Below are 5,879 nucleotides of genomic sequence, written 5' to 3'. Positions count from 1 at the left end.
CTGAAAAACAATGTGCTACAAAATAAAGGTTTTAAAATAAGGTTTGGATTCAGCCCTTTTCAATGGCCCTGCTCAGACTAGCAGTTYGTTCATACATTTAAATTTTATTTTATTTCACCAAAATGAGGTCATTCAAAGAGCCATCTGCAACAGGTAGAATATTAACTCTTCATAATCTTACCACAGAACCCCATACCAAAAGACATTTTTAAGCTCCTCCTGGCCTAAAACAGTGGTTTTACTGCTTAAAGGTGTCCTWTGTGACATTCTGAGGATTCTACCTTAATTCCAAACAAACTCTGTGYGAGTCTCTTATTAGCTGGAAGTCCAAAAAGAAAAAAAGAAAAASAAAAACAGCAGATTTATTCAGCAGCACAYAACAGCTAATTATTTGGAGATTTTCCAAGTCATTAAAGCATCATGAATCATTATTATATCAGACTGTTAGCCTCTGATGTTCATCCTGAAGTCAAACATTCCTTTTTGCCTCCTTAGTGCCGAGAGATTGAATCTTTTTTTGTTTTTAGCYAATAATCAGAAGAACTAAGGCCAGAGCAGGTTGGTCACACACAGACATAGAGGCTTGATCTGTCTGACAGCTGTTGACAGGATGAGTTCAGGTCAAACATCTCCAAAGAAGCCACAGATACAAAAAAAAAAAAGGAAGAAGAAAAAAAGAAGAAGAAAATTGCTGCAGCTTCAGCAAAACCCCTCATCTTAGATGGAAAAAGTCTTCAATAAAATGAAATAAATCCCAGTGAGTGATGGGAGAAGGGTTATCCATTCATTTGTTCCTGATGCAGAGTGAAATGATTTTGGCAGAATGTCAGCTTCACACAACTCCTTTTTACCTGGGAGAAATAATTCAATCATACAATCACATATATCAGCCCGAGTGCTGAGGGAGCGGAATGATTCACCTTGAAGGTTATGAAGCTGTTTCACGACTTACCTGGAGTTTTTATGTTTTATTTGAAAATGATGCCTGAAAATGCAGTTTGTTGACTTCCAGTTTGATCTGCGTGCTCCGACTCAATCTGCTGCAATCCAAACAGCCCACAAATCCACTTCCTGGAGACAAGAAATGCAGAGAAACATAAAACTCTGACGCCTTTCAATCAAGTGCAGCGCGTTAAAAATCCATCTGCAGAACTGTCTGACAGTTAGGATTTAGTGCGAACAGCCCTAACAAGCTCCTCACTCTCTCCTCAGAGAAACATCATGAAAATGTCCTTTAGAGTGACAGAAACAGCTTTGTTTCAATCTGGAAACTCTTTGTCTTGTCTTTTAAAACTCTTCATAGTGAATGGAGTTCTTTTGGACTGAAGGAAAAGGATTAGGATGACAGAGCAAAAAACAAAATACTATTTAAAAATAGGCGTTTTTCGCATAATTCTGACTATTTTCTCAAAATTATTTATTCATTTAATCAGATTTAGAATGTTTTAATCAAAATTCTGACTCACAGTCCTGCTCACCATTGTTGGCACCCATGAAGTTTAAGTACATATAATGGAATATTTACTGAAGGAAATTCATCAAGTGAAACAACATTTTACTGCTGATAGCTTGTGCTTGATGCAAAACAGCAAATGATCAAACACATTTAAAAAGATAAACATTATGAGGAAAACAAAGAAAAACATAATTTTTACCATGCCAGTGGCATTGGCACCCTTTGTTGCAAATCAATATGAAAACCCAATTTGGCTCACCTGCTGCAAATCACACATAAAGATCACTTGTGATGGACTGCCTCCACACATGTGACATGAATTAACCAATGAATGATCATGTTGGTGCTTTAAAAGCCACCTGTTAGTTCATCTCCACATGTGACAATGGTAAAGACAAAGGAGCTGTCTGAGGACATCAGAAATGCAATTATTTGCAAGCACAAGACCTCCAAAGGGTATAAAGCCATCTCTAAAGACCTTGGTATCCCTGTTTCAATGGTGCGTAATGTTAAGAAGTTTTCCAGGCATGGAACGGTCAAGAACTACCCTGGACGTGGGGGGAAGAGAAAAATTGATGAAAAAAAAGGTGGAAAAAACACCACGTCTAACATCTAAAGACCTAAAGACCAACCTGGAGCAGTCTGGTGTGATTGTTTCAACAAGTACCACACGCCGCACACTAAACAAAGTGGGGCTTTATGGGTGGAGGCCAAGCAAGACTCCATTGCTGAAGAAAAGACATAAAAAAGAACGTTTGATCTTTGCAAAAAGAGAACCTGGACAAACCTCAATCCTTCTGGGACAACGTTTTATGGATGGATGACACAAAAGTGGAGCTTTTCGGTAATTCACACAGACGATATGTTTACAGACGGCGCAATGAATCCTTTAAAGAAAAGAACACCACACCAACAGTCAAGCATGGTGGAGGATCCATAATGCTGTGGGGCTGCTTTGCAGCATCTGGTACTGGAGGCCTTGACCGTATCACAGGCATCATGAAATCAGAAGATTATCAAGCAATTCTARAGCGAAATGTCTTGCCCAGTGTAAGGAAACATGGTTTGCGTCGAAGATCCTGGGTCCTCCAGCAAGACAACGACCCAAAGCACTCCTCCAAAAGCACACAGGCCTGGTTGAAAGGGAAAAAATGGACTGTTTTAAAATGGCCAGCAATGAGTCCTGATCTCAATCCAATTGAAAATCTTTGGGTGGAGCTGAAATCTGTCATTGGCGAAAGGAACCCTGCAAATTTACAAGAGCTTGAGCATGTTGCAAAAGAAGTGTGGGAGAAAATGCCACCCGAGAAGTGCAAGAAGCTTATAGATGAATATAAGAAACGTTTGGAGGCTGTCATTGCTGCCAAAGTCTGCGCAACCAAATATTAAGAGGGGTGTCAATATTAGTGCACATGCTGGTTTTCTGTTTTGTCCTTTGGAATTAAAATATTTATGTTGAAATGGTAATTGTCTTTGTTAAATTACTTTGCACCTGAAATTGAAAGATCCTGTTGATGTAAGTTTTGAACATTTCCATTTATTTCTGAAGATATTCACTAAGCTATACAAATCATGAAGGGGTGCCAATAATGGTGAGCAGGACTGTAAATCTCGTAATTTTGAAAAATCAGACTTTTGACAATTTTCTCAGAATTTAATTCTTATCTCAGAACTACGACTGAAACTTAAGTCACAATTCCAAAATTTTTTGGTCAAAATTTACACTTTTTCCCTCCTCAGAATTCTTAATTATTTAAACAGAAATCTGATTGAAGTTAAAGTCAGAATTCTGACTTTTTTTCTCAGAATCTTAAGAAAAAAATTGAAGTCAAATGTTTGAAAAAAAAACCTGACATTTTATCAAAATCCTGACCAATTTTTTATTTTTCAAAATTTTGAGAAACTGGTCAGAATTCTGACTTTAATCTCAAAATTCGAACTTCAATCTCAGATTTCTGAGGRAAAAAGAAGATTAAAGTCAGAATTTTGAGAAAATAAAAGTCAGAATTCTGGCTTTTTTTCTCAGAATTCTTTAATCACAGAATTCTGACTGACTATAAAGTCAGAATTGTGACTTTTTTTTTCAGAATTCTGAGATCAATGTCAGAACTCAGAAAAAAAAAGTTTATCTCTGTGGCCCTAATCCTCTCCCATATAAAGAAGGTATTTTCTGGAATAAATCTTAGAGGCAGTTGTCTCAAATGTTTGGGGTTCTCTTCACTACATGTTTTTTYCCCCCTGCAAGCTGAAACAGCAGAACAAGAGGAACAAGAGGGAGCAGCAGAAATGCATCCATCAGCTCGGGGGAACAGGGAAGTGTTGTTAATGTTAAGCTTGACCAGTGATGCATCAGTACCATCTAGTGGACCGACTGCAGCAGAAAGGTTGCAGCCTCCATAGTAATGAGTCACAATACTTCATCTGTTCCACACCACAGTTGTCATTTTTCTTCCTCCACTAAACTCACAGAAAAACAAACTTTACACACAAAAACGTGGACTTGATTTGCACACAAACTCACACACACACACGCAGTTTTCCTCATTTTCCGTAATCAATATCAACAATCTCATTATGATGAAATGTTATCTGCTTCCAAAGGCATCTGCAATCTCTCCATATTTCATTTAGTGTGCAATGATGCTGAACTCCAAATAGCACAGCAACAATTGTAGAGAGGATATTAATTTAATTCACTCACACAGCAGAACTGGGAGCACATTAATGCCCACCCCATCCCAGACTCCTCCAGGCATTAAGTGGGGGGCTTCTGTGGGGTGTGGGGAGCAGACAGTGGGATAATCTGCCGGGGGAGCGAGGAAGACGAGCGCACCGGAGACCTCGGCARAGATTCAGGTCAGTGGCGTGGCGCTTGTAAAAGCCGGAGAGGTCCACCTCGCCACGACTCTGTGGAAAATGGTCCATTACCTCCTCGGTTCTGTGAAACCTCTGGGTCAGAGGAGGAGATTCAGATGAACTTATTCCTCCAMGTCACTCTTCGAACACTTTCACGGACTCGGCCTTGCTTCTCTGAAGCCTCTCTGAAATGGTTTTGGACTGAGTGCTGAGCGGCTGGAGTTGATCTGTGAGTTTAAAGTGGGAGTTCAGATCTTTTGAAGTGGGGTCCGGTGGAAAGGTCAGGAACAATTAACCTCTCTGGATACAATTTCAGTTTGGAGGAATAGTTTGATTCAGACCATATTGATGAGCTAATGCCTWGTCCGACCAGGGTCGAAACCAGAGTGGATCGCTGTTATTTTCTAACAACTCTAGTTTCAACAGTTTTAAAGCTGCTTATATTTAGAAACTTTAACATCACTGGCAATTTTACACTACGTAGAGTTTTATGATTTCTGTTGTTTTGAGAAAAAAACATCCACTTTGGTCTTGACCAACTAATAGTAAAGATAAAACAAATCTCACCATAGCGTTAGCAACTCAAAATTRTGAGAAAATAGGCTAATTTTGTGTTGCAGTCCCACTAAATTCCAAATATTTWTGACCAAGGGCAACTGTGTGACAGTGTTTTGAGTGGACATTAAAGAATGTATCAGACTACYTTGTTGTGTCCATTCTTTAAGTACCTATTAATCGTGAAAAAACAGAAATATTGGGTGTGGTCCGAGATGCTGTAATTGGAAATAAACTCTATCTCTCCATTCTGAGAATGATCAAACTGCTATCAGGTAAAATACTAACTGTTCAAAGCCTTTCCACAGAACCCCGCATCAAAAGAGCTGAATCTTTCTTTTAAGTTACCACACACAGGTATAAACTCCATCAACTTGTTTTCAAGGCACATTTGTGCCAATTCCTGTTTCTGTTCCATGTCTATGTGGGGAACACAAAGTGTGCAGTCCTAATGAGGAAGATGACACCGGGTGCCAAATTTGCATTAAACTTCCTGATAAAATGATTTAAAAGATGGTCTTGGTTGAGAGTGGCTCTGTGATGGACAGGTTTCTGCTGCGTGGGCTCAACACCACCTGGAACTTGGAAGAGTTGAGAAAAAATGAGACGTTAGATGAAGACAAAATACAAAAAAAAAGATGAAGACAAAATACATTTTCTTTGTGACAACCCTCCTAAAACTGGACACATTTAGTCACCTTTATGCTTTTGTTCTTTTGATTTTACAGAGCTCGTGAGGGGACATGCAGGATTTTTTATCTTTTTTTTTTTTGCGTTCCCTCGCAAAAATTCGTTCCCTCGCAAAAGTTGTTTATCACTGTTGTGCCTGCTGGTTTATTAACAAACTCACATGTTCACCATTAGCGAGTTAGCCTACTGCTTTAATTCAGCTTCAGAATGAATATATCACACAACTACGCATGGAAGTCATTTGCCGATATTTTAAAACAGTGCAGCCACGCAACATCAAAGTCAAATTCATGAACTTGTGGCGACACATTCTGTTTTGGTA

The sequence above is a fragment of the Austrofundulus limnaeus genome, unplaced genomic scaffold, assembly GCF_001266775.1.
Source record: "Austrofundulus limnaeus strain Quisiro unplaced genomic scaffold, Austrofundulus_limnaeus-1.0 Scaffold52, whole genome shotgun sequence".
In the NCBI taxonomy this organism is placed as follows: Eukaryota; Metazoa; Chordata; class Actinopteri; order Cyprinodontiformes; family Rivulidae; genus Austrofundulus; species Austrofundulus limnaeus.
Note: the sequence above shows the minus strand (reverse complement) of the source record.